A 12047-nucleotide genomic window follows, 5' to 3' on the forward strand; every position below is an offset into this window, starting at 1 on the left:
GTCTGCACAAGGTACCAGCAGATGCACCGTCAATGAGAATTGACGACTCCAGTGCACTATGGAGCGAAAAGAGCAAATTGCCGGGATAAAATTCAGAATCAAATGTTTTGCAATTTTTTCATTGTAATATCGTGTAATACTAATATATTACACGGAAATATGATGTTTCTGGACAATCCCGCCTGGTGGCGCTGCAAAAACCTCATATTTTTGGATTTTTCTTTGGGTGCATTATTTTTTCAATCTTTTTTTTATATTTACTTAAAGATTTTATTTAGTTTGATATAAAACAAACTAAATTTACAAAAAACTTTCATTCCAAATATTGTTATCTGGAAAATAATTGATATTTAAAGCATCTAACGTGGAGATAACTTCTGAACTATTCTGAGCTTGTACCATTATATTCTTGGTTTTGAATTGGCAAGGGTCTGTTACTATTTGATGAGCTGTAATCTACGAAGAATGTTTGTGTGCTCTCATAAAAATGTCTTTAATATTGAATTCTCGTTACATTTTACGGACGTGTTCTCTTCTATCCCTTCTGTATATTTTATTTCCACCATCTGCTGCTTCCTCTCCTAAGGATCCCAATGGACCTTGGTCATTTACAGTTTATGGCTATTAAAATATTTCGAATTCTTTCTATAAGTTCTGTTTCTATTTGCAAAATATCGCTAAATTTTTCTATATTTGAAAAAGCCCGACGACAAACATTTCCCGTCGTACTATTTCCACCCATTCACCTTGGTTCGTCTACTTTAACACCAAATTCCTTGTACATCTTTTACAATACAATGTTTTTTGACCATTGTACATGTTTTTATAATTTTTAGTAACCTTCCGTTTTTTAAATTCAATTCTGTACGAAATGTGAAGCAAGCATTCGAAAAATCTCATCCAACATAAGATAAATTCTCAGGATTTGAAATAAATCCATTTTCTAAGTGCTCTACACTGTTCATTTCTGTTAGTTTTGCTCCATACATACACAACATTTTTGCGTATACATAGCGTCGGTTAAATATGCCAACATTTTTCCATCAATTCAACTCATGTAAAATGAATAATTTACCGTCACATAACTTGTTTCTTTTAGCTGGATTGTATAAGGAACTAACCTGGTTATTTGGCTTTTGATTTCATACTATACTATTTGTCTATTTGTTTGTACTGGGGGGGTCCGCGACAGCCGAGCGGTAGCGCCGGTTAGAAAATCGGCCCATGAGCGAAGGGGGCTCACCACCTCGACGGCGTGGGTTCGAATCCCAACCGAGACCGGACCCTCCCCTGTACGAGAGGACTGACTATCCACGTACAACAGGGAAACAAGTCTCGTAAGCCCTTAACGGGCAGGCATGACCAAGAGGTCGTTACGCCAAGAAGAAGGAAGGACTATTTGTATAACTTTTTCTTTTCAATCTTTCGCAAACTTGATCACAATTGGCCTGCAGAACCAACATTTTGGGGCATCAAGTTTATCCAGATGATATCTGAATTGTCACTAATGAACGAAAGACAGATAGGAGTTAATGCCGATACTAGTAAATCACTGTCTGGTGCAGTATTTTCTCTGGAACCATGAAACAGTTGATTGTAAATGCTGTGTTCACTAGATCCGTCAATGCCTCACGAGCGCAATAATACGACGCTTAGTGAATCACACAAAGAAGATGAAAGGTGCCGCAAGATTTCTGCTTTTTGCATTTCAATTATTCTACACGCAGTGTGATTCACCAACTCTTGAAGATTAACTTCAACTTTTACAGGTATGTACCCTTACCTGTACAGAACAGAACTAAATGTTAGTGTAGGGTACATTATTAATAGGAATTTTGGGTATAAATAGATGGGTTTGTGAACTGTAGAACAAGAAAAAGCGACCTAATGCATTCAAAGCAAACCAAACCAAATTTCATTCTTTGTTATTGACTTGGCTTGTCTTTCCCCTTTTACGTGATGTTCAACCACTACCCTGCTTCACATTTTTACGATACGATCATCGACCTACATTTCATTGAATGAGAATTTCATATATTTCTTACCACACATGATGCTACATATGGCATGATGGAGACGCCTAGTAGGTGATAAAGTATAAGCTTCACATATAAAGTACGGAATAACGTAAAGATGCGCGCGTATGCGCAAAAAAAACTATCATTTATTGTTACAAAACATTCTAGACTATAAGTGGGTATGCATCATATTACAATCTTTCACAATCCTTAGCGATGGCGTAAGGTTAAAAACAGAAAATTGAAACATTTCCCAGGAGTTTTGCGAAACAATGCTTAATATTTTGTGACATTCTATTTCAATTTGATTAAACTGTCAACAATTTTAAAGCATGATAATATACCTTTCCAAAACTGTGCTTGAAATTCGATTCCGGCCATTATTATAGGAGTTGCAGACCTTCAAAGTTGATGGATTTTTTTCAATTTTTCACGCAATATTTTCACAAATCCTGACTTTGACGGGCTGTTTCTCAGAACCTGGAAGAACAGAGGCTCTAGTTTTTGGGTCATTTCTTAGTTTCATCTTGTAGTTTAAGAAAACATATCTCATTTTTCTGAAATCATAAAATGAATTTTTGATTTTTATCCCGGCTTCGCTCCATCGTGCAGTGGTGGATCGTTTTTCTCGGAACTCGACTCAGACGATAGCGCGGTCGGCTTAAAAGCCTTGGCTACGGCGTCAGCGTCCTCCCTATCAATGGGTTTCCCGGCGGACCTGGCCAAGCCAGAAGGTCTGCGATTGCTTGGATATTGCTTAGCAGCAAATGCCTTCTCTGGCTCGGTTTCCGCAACAGGATGTTTGCCGCGATTGGTTCGCGGGCGTTGTTGTTTCTCCTTGTTGGTAATATTCTTGGATTCCATATTATCGCTTTTTGACTTCCTAGTCGATCAACCAGTAATGACGTAGTCAAAATGGTTGTAAGTATGTTTTGTTGTTATGGATTACTGGCATCTTATTGTAACTCCCTAAATAGTTCTCTATTTGGCACTACCTTGGCAGGAGGGCATCTAACGAGATCAACAACCTCTCCCCCTGTCACAGCAGTGCATCCTTGTCCACCATATGCGAACGCGAATTTCTTTGCAACAATAGTGCAAGGGTCATGAGATTCTGAGTTATTCGATTGTTCGTTTGGCATCGATTTTGTTTAAACATTTTTTTGAAATAAGTCGAGGACACTGGACCTAACGTGTCTGAAAGAATAGACTATTATTGAGTTGACATAACTCAACATATTCACATCTCTTGCTCCAACTTTTTGTTACAGTTTCATGGATGGTTGGTCATCCGAAAGCCAAGTAATTAATAGTTTTGAGATGTGTCATGTAGTGGGAGAATAAGCCTCAAATGTATGTAAAGTGTTAACGGAATACACGACAGGAAAAATGAAAACGCTGACACAGCTAGTTCGACCTCTAATTTGCGACTGACCTATCGCCCCGCACATTCCGGGGTTTTTATTTCGTTTCTTGTCACCCAGCGGTACCGCTCCCACATTCTTACAGCGGCACCGTTCCCCGCTCTCTCTCTCCAGTTTTCTCTTCAATCCTACATTCGGCCTTTCCTGATAATCCGCTGCCCTCAACGGAATATACTTTAGTCCATCGAACAAACCTTCAATCCATTTACTTCATCCATCTTCAGGATCGTCTAATAAATCGTTCTCTATAGCATACGACCATACAATCGGAGAATTGGTTCTTGGATCAACATAATTTTTAACTGCTCAAATGCCTCTTTTTCCTTTTGATCCATTCTGAATTCGATATCCTTCTTTAATAGTGTCCGTTAAAGGTCGAGCAATTATGGCATATTTTTTTATAAATTTGCGGAAAAATCCCGTTAAATCCAAAAAGGCTTGTATCGTTTTTACATTTGTTGGTAAACTGAAATTATTAACCGCTCTTACTTTCTCTTCTCCCAGGGAATTCGTTCCCCTTTTTACTCGATGTCCTAAGAAAGTTATAGACTGTTGCAAAAATTTGCATTTTTCCCAGTTAACTTTTAAACCATATTCCGAAATTTTCCGAAAGACCTTTTCCATTTTTTCTAAACATTGTTCTGGGGTAGTGCCATGAAAAACAATGTCGTCCATGTACAGATCTAACACATTTTCGCTCATCAAACTTTGAAAAATAAAATTAACAAATCGTATGAAGACCGCAAGAGAATTACAAGAACCAAATGGCGCTCTCTTAAATTCGTATAAGCCTGTTTTCGTAGCAAACGCGATATATTTTCTGCTATCCTCATCTATTGGAACATGAAAAAATCCGTTTTTCAGATCCATAATCGAGAAAAACTTTGCCTTTTGCAACTTTTCCAACACCTCCTCGACAATCGGAATCGGAAACCCATCTTTAAGCACCATCGAATTAAGTTTCCGATAATCAATACACAATCGATAACTGCCATTCTTCTTCTTCACGAAAACCACTCTACTTGCAAAATCCGATGATGATTTCTGTATTACGCCCTGCTGCAACCACTGCTCTACTTGTTTTTCCACCACCTCGTTCTCCGGAACCGAAAAACGCCTCGGTGCCTGTCGAAATGGTACCGCGCCTTCGGTTGTGATAATCTTCATGGTAATCGGTGATTCCTTAGGCTGGTTTTGTTCTTCGCTGGCGCAATATTTCTTTATCAATTCGTTCGTTTGTGCCTCGTAGACACTCGGCACTATTATTTCCGGATCCGTTACATTCGGGAACACCTCTGCCAAAAATATGTTATTGTTAGGGACCTCTTCTTCTTCGTCTCGTCGTGGTGTCAGTTTAACTCCTTCCTTGGTCACTTCCACGTTAAGAAACAACTATAACTCTAGACCTAGCAGAACATCATAGACCATTGTCCGGTTTGGCACGACGAGAAAGGGAACATTCCTGTACCGCTCTGAATTCACACGCACGTCTACGAAAATTCGACCGGTTGCTTTTGTCCGGGAACCACCAAATCCGTTGAAAGTGACATCGGCATTTTTTAAAGGTGGTGAACCAATTCGCTGGAAAGCTTTGTTGGAAATTATGTTATAACCACTGCCACTGTCGAACAAAGCATTCAGGGTACAATCGCCAAATTCAATAGTTACCATCGTTTCGTTGCAGGTATTTGTCACTAAATGGGTACCCGTTGTCGGCTGGCGCTTTTGACACTGGTTTGCTTTGTGTCCGTACGAACCGCAGGCGTAACACTTCATGCCCCTTTTCTTATCTGTGCATGCAGCTGCTACGTGTCCTAGCTCGCCGCAGCTGTAGCATTTCGGCTTCCTTGCATTCGTCTCTTTGTTCTGCTTCGCCGTGTCGCCTACTGCTGGTCGCTTTTTCTTCTCTACCTCCGCTTTCGTATCCGCGCGTTCTCGCAACGCAATTTTCTTTTTAAGTTGCGCGATTGTGTTGGCCTCATATAAAATCGCCCGTACTGTTTCATCGGAAGAAAATCCGTCGATGATGAATTCGCACAAACTTTCTTCTTCGATATCGATGGATTGCGCCAACTTTTGCATCGAGTAGATGTATTCGAGTGCAGACTCATCTTTCTTCTTCTTTCGTGAGGCTAATTGTCGATCCACGTCACTTGCTCTTACTATGGTTGCAAATTCGTCCAGCAATGATTTCTTTAGCGCAACATATGTCGTCACCCCACGCAACGTAGCTAGAAAACTCTTAGCTGTACCGGTCAGTTTCTTTCGGCACATTATGTACTTGTGCTCGTTAGACCAACGCGCTAAGGTTGCCACTTCCTCGAAATCCATGCGTGGAGGTCTCTGGTGCCATCCGCACTCTATCCCTCGATTCCATCCTCGATGTCGCGGAAAAAATACGGCTGCGCTGTATCGACGGCGATCGCGACCTCCTGTCGCACTTGATTCCCGGAACCACTCTGCCCTGCATCGTGATACTCCGCCGATGACATGTCAAGGGAAACTCGATCTTTGTGCTCAACGAGCAGACGCGCCATCTCCTCCTTTGTTCCTGATGCCGCGATCCCCGATTCCTGGCAACGCTTCACCAATACGGGTCGGGTTAGATCTTCCATCAGAGCCACAATATGATCTTCCTGTGCCATTTTTTACTCAGCTTTTATCGTCGCACTCTGCTTCTTGATCAGCGCACTCAGCTTTGATCAACACACTCAGCTTTTATCGTCGCACTCAGCATAAAACTAAACAAAATTTCGCACTCAGCTTCTTTTACCGCATTCAACATAAAAGATCGCACTCAGCGTCTTTTCACAGCATACAGCTCAAAGATTCGCACTCAGCATCTTACATCGCCTGTAGCTTTAACGTTCGCACACAGCGTTCTATTGTAATCCGGCAAGGATCACTATCAATCGATCACTGATTTACATCCCGGACGAGCCCCCAAATGTAAAGTGTTTACGGAATACACGACAGGAAAAATGAAAACACTGACACAGCTAGTTCGACCTCTAATTTGCGACTGACCTATCGCCCCGTACATTCCGGGTTTTTATTTCGTTTCTTGTCACCCAGCGGCACCGCTCCCACATTCTTACAGCGGCACCGTTCCCCGCTCTCTCTCTCTCCAGTTTTCTCTTCAATCCTACATGTATGTTGTTTTATTCTCTACTAAGATTTGGAAATCATATCCGGAGTGCGTAACTTGTATATATTGATGACCATTGGAGTTATCTGTTCCCAGTTCAGCCCCTCCCTCATAATCCTGACTCTTTACTTCCTGGCGTAAACAATCTGGAGTACTGGAGCTTTCTAGAAAACCTGGCCCAACTCAGCATCGAAGGGTTGCTCCTTAGTTAGCAAAATCAATTAAAGTTAGCTGCCTACTTAACGAAGACCTTTTTGTTGTCAAGAGGAAATGGTAAAGATTAAACTCAGGCGCTCTTGTTAGACTTTCTAATTGGGAGCTTTTCTAAAATCTCAATCCTCTCTTCTTCATTCGGGTCGTCATCCTTTTGTTTTCGGTTGGCTAAATAAAAAGCTTGTTGTACAAAACAAGATTTGTCACAGCCTCAATCAAACACAATGGGACTGTCATGATTATACCCACCTCTTTCTTCAGTTCCCGAAAGTTAAGGAAACACCTTATCATGCAGGTGACCGGCACACACAAGGCATTTAGTTTCGCCTTGTGCTGCTTGGACCCGCAACGAAAGCTGCACTTCGAGAAATCGGGGCCGGTGCACTCCCGCGAACGGTGCCCCTTCCCGAAGCAGCGGTAGCACAGCTGCTCATTTGCTGGAACCGAGGCGAGCGCCTGCACGACGCACCGAGTGTTGCCGATGGTAATTTTCATGCTGTCCAGCATTTGGCACTAGCCGCGCGGCAGCTTGATGTGTGCCTTTTGCATTTCATTGTAACGGCGCCATACGCGCACCGCGTCAGCTGGCACTGTTAGACCTGCCTGCCGCTTGATCGCTGTTGCCACGTCCTCTGCGGTTTGTCCACCAGGAGGCGCGCCACCCCAACCTCCTTAATGGCCGCTTAGACATCTACCAGCACGCTCTCACAGTCAACATTTTGCTTAAGCCACAGCGACATCGACCGTTCGCCCGTTTGGCAAGCCCTGGCGACGTGCTGGTCGATTTTTGTTTTTTCTCGCACAGCTTTATAGGCCTCTATGTAGCTCTTGCCCTCGTTGGCCTCGAGAACTACAACTCCAGGCCTCTCTCCCCTGCGCGATGTTGCCTTTTGCGGCAAGTCTACCTCCTTTGGACGACGTCCAACGGCCTTGGCGTACGTTGTCGCCGTTGCTGCGTTGCGCGTCTCGGTCGTTTCCTGTGTCGCAGTGGATTTGGTCTTCTTGGTGGCCTTTTTGTTTAGAGCAGGAGACCAAGCAGAGACAGTGGCAGCCTTGTCCTTAGGAACGTCGGGCATCGCTTGGGTCGACTGAGCCGTGTTGTTCACCGTTTCAGCTGCTGCGGTCCGGACCTGCTTCTTCTGGCCGTGTCCTCGCTTCCGCCTGCGCGGAGCTTTCTCCTTCGCTGGAGGAACCTGCTCGGCTGGCCCTTGCTGATGTTCTTGGTCGCTGATTCCGCTTCCTAGCTGTTGCGGAATCTCCACCATGGAACCCATTGTAGTGATACCGCTGCGGAGCAACATTACCTCCCGCTCGCAGGCAGCCGCGCGTTCACGTAGACGGTTGTTGGTCCGCTTCAGCTCATTGTTCTCTCGAGCCAGCAGCTTCAATTCAACCTTAATCTCCAAGGAGACATCATCGCTTACCTAAGTTCGGCCAGCTTCCAGCTCACTAACCTTGGCGAGAAGGGTCTCTACGGTCGCCCGGAGTTCCCTCAACTCAAGCCTAAGGTCAGCTGTAGACGCCTCCTGCTCAGGCGCGTTGGCCGTGCGCTGCACAACGGTCTCATTCAAATCATCGTCCTCGGAGTGGTCAAGATCCTCGGTGGTGAGCCGCCGCAGCATCACCAGTGGCGTGGGAAGTGTTGAACAAACGCTGGTGTCGTGGGTTGACTGCGAACGGGCACGAGGCGTCCGCGGCACCACTCGTCCGGCCTCTCCTTCCTGCCGCTTCTCATCTACGGCGCCGGTCTTGCTAGAATTTCTTTTCTGCTTGTTAGAATTTCTACTTCTTCGCAAAGTTTTGTTGTGTCACTATTATTGACATGTCTAAGTTGATTTATAATTTTATCAGGACTTTTCTTTTCTTCGCATCTTGATTTGATGTTTTCCAACAATTCATCTAAGTTCTCGATGTTTCTAGGTAGACCTATCCTTGCTTTCCCTGTGATTCTTGTGTTAACGAATTTAACCAGCATTTCCGGTTGTTCCGATGAAGCAATACCTTTAAGCAAACATACGGAATCCAGAAAAACATCTAAATTTTCTGGTGCTCCATCATTAGTTTGCACAAGTGATGATGCAGTTTTAATGTCAAATTGTCCTTTTTTCGTCCTTTGTCCTTTTTTCGTTTTAATGTTATCGTTCGTCATTTTTTCGTTTGTCGTGTCCTTTTCGGGCATAATATAATTTTAAATGCAAGTTTCAATTGCACTGTAGCACACGTTGGCTTTGCTGAAAATTTCGTTCTTATAATCCTCACTAAGGACCTCTCCGAGCTCAATCAGTTCAGACTGCAGAGATGTAAGAGCTTCTATTGCTAAAACTCTATATTTATTGATGGTGCATGGACGGTATTGTTTTGATAAACTACCCAATTTATGTTCAATTAATTCCAGTCGAAACAAAATTTCTCTTGCTTTACTCATAAGAAAAATTATCGCTCAGTAAAACATAATTTTTGAACTTCAGTACCATTACCATATCGTATCATAATATCAATTGTACAATTATGTCCGCCTATTACAATAATAATATACTTCGTATAAAATGGTGTAATTATCGTGTTTGTGTCATGGGCGATCCTAAAGTGAGTGCTCTGGGTATGTATTCATACTACTGGTAGGCTGCTACGCTACGGTGGTGTCTGCTGCTCCGATACGTCGGTGGCTGGCGATGGGCTGCTACGCTACGGTGATGGATGCTGCTTCACTACGACTGCTACTCCCTACTCTAGCCCTTTAGGTGCCCCACACGACATGCACCTACACGGTAGAGTCGTGTGGGGCGGGCGTCTGGTCACGTGACCTATCTTTCTTTATTACATATATCTGCCCTTAGTGGGCTTGTGCACCTGGTGGGCCCCCGTTGGGCACCACCTCTCCACCGGGCCGCTGGTTCCATCGCCTGTATTCTGCCTCGGAGGGTGGGGTCACGGCCGAATCTACAAATGGAAGCCCACACGTCCGTGCTTCCGGCCCACCCAACGGTCGACGTCAGGGATGACTCGGTGACTCCAGCGCACGAAGCGGCTGGAACGCTCGCCATCCTCCGCCAGCTCGTCCCACTGCTGCTGCCAGATGCGCATCGTCTCCGCACGCTCCTCCTTCCTGATGGTCGTTGGGGCGTCTCCGGTCGTGCGCCGCCTCTCGTGGCAGCGGTGGTCCTCACGGATCAGTTCGACGATGGGCGGCAGTCCAGCTACTAGGGTGGCGACCTCGTACCTCACGGTGCGGAAGGTACTCGCCACCATCCTGGCCGATCTGTTGTGGACCCTGTTGAGCCTCCGACGATTACACTGCAGCTCAGTCGCCCTCCACCACACCGGGGCTGCGTATCTTAGGATGGAGGTGGAGACACTGGCCAGGGTGCGGCGCCGGACGCTGGACGGGCCGCCGTGGTTCCTCAACAGGTATCCTAGTGCCCGGTTGATCCATGTCGCCTTGTCTGTCACTGCGCGGACGTGAAAATTCCACGAGAGGTGGTCTTCCAGCTGCACTCCCAGATACCGAATGTGACGGCTCGACCGCAGTGTTGCACCTCTTACCCGAACCGGGACTCTCGGGTGGCCTATCCGCATGCTGCGGATTATGACTATCTCGGTCTTCTGCAGTGCCAGCGACAGCTGATGTTCAGCCATCCAGCTTTGCACTGCCCGCACCGATCTGCTCGCCAGCATTGACGCCTCGCGGGGTGTACGTCCGGGCACCAACAGGACGAGGTCATCAGCAAACGCAACCGTCTCGACCCCCGGCGGCAGCTCCAGGTCAAGTGCCCCGTCGTACATTACGTTACACAATGTGGGCCCCAAAATGGAGCCCTGTGGAACGACAGCAGTGATGGGCCTGAATACCTGCCCGGCGCTGGTCGCGTAATTCAGCACACGGTCTCTGAAGTAGCTGCCCAAGATGTTGATGAGTTGACCGGGTATTCCTTTGCCCTCCAGGGCCTCGCCGATCCGGGTCCAGCTCGCGGAGTTGAAGGCGTTCCGGACGTCAACGACGACAACCATGAGGCAGCGTCGGTCACGTTTGTTCGTCCTATTGAAGGACATTGCCCGACGTCCCGCCTTCACCACCTCCTGGATCGCCTCCACCGTCGATCTCCCCTTACGGAAACCGTACTGGCGGGGAGAGAGGCGGGGACCATCTGGCAGTGGGGCCTCCAGATGATCGTTTAGACGATCCAGAACTATGCGCTCGAACACTTTGCCGACAGTGTCGAGCATGCACAGGGGCCGATAAGACGACGCTTGGCCCGGTGGTTTCCCAGTCTTAGGAAGCAGCACAAGGCGCTGCGTCTTCCATTGCGCTGGGAAAACTCCGTCATCGAGCAGCTGCTGGTATATCCTCCTGAACGTGCTTGGTGACTCCCGGATGGTTGCGGTTACCGCTCCGTTGGGTATACCGTCCGGACCTGGTGCCTTCCGCGGATTCATCTTGGCTGCAATCGCCAACAGCTCCTTCTCGGTTACTGCAGCGCCGCTTACTTGCATTTATCACCTTCCTCAGGCTCTTCCGGAGACCTCGCGTGCGGCGGAGGGTCGCTTGGGCGTGCTTGCATGACGTGCGCAGGCCCGCGATCTCCTCCGTCCACCAGTAGACGTGCGTCCGATTTCTGGCACCGGTTAGCCTGAGCCTGAGTGTCTGGACTAATGTTTCCGGGTCCACCTCAACTTCCTGGAGGCTGCCAATTTTCCGCCGCTGACTGTTGTCGCGCTGCTGCCGGTGTTCCCACTGTATACAGTAGCGGCTGATGGTCACTGGCGGTGTAGTCTGGGAGCACTTCCACAGTCGTTGCCGCCCGCCACGCTCCTTGATGCCAGCGTCAGGTCGTTCACCGACGGCGGTGCCACTGCGCTGCCAGTGAAGGTTGGAGTGCGGCCACGATTCAGGACCCGGAGCGACAGCATCTCTGCGAGCGCCAGAATGTCGTGGCATGCGCTGCCGTCTCAATCGCCTCCATCAAGATTCTGAACCGGGGGAGATCCCAGGATGGCGGGACATAACAGCTGATATAGGTAGTGCCGTCTACCTCCACCGCCACCATCCCTTCCGCGACGTTGATGATCCGCTGGATCGGGTATCTCCCCAGTGCGACGACCGCCGTTCTTGTGGTAGGATCAGAGACCCAGTTGCCGTTGTTCGCTGGAACGCGGTGGTAGTCGGACAGGAGTGGTAAGTCCGCACCACGTTCGCGGGCCAACTGGGTCAGGAGATCCTAGGCCGTCGCACTCCGCCTTAGATTC

Source organism: Anopheles coustani, chromosome 3 (genome assembly GCF_943734705.1).
Source record: "Anopheles coustani chromosome 3, idAnoCousDA_361_x.2, whole genome shotgun sequence".
Taxonomy (NCBI): Eukaryota; Metazoa; Arthropoda; class Insecta; order Diptera; family Culicidae; genus Anopheles; species Anopheles coustani.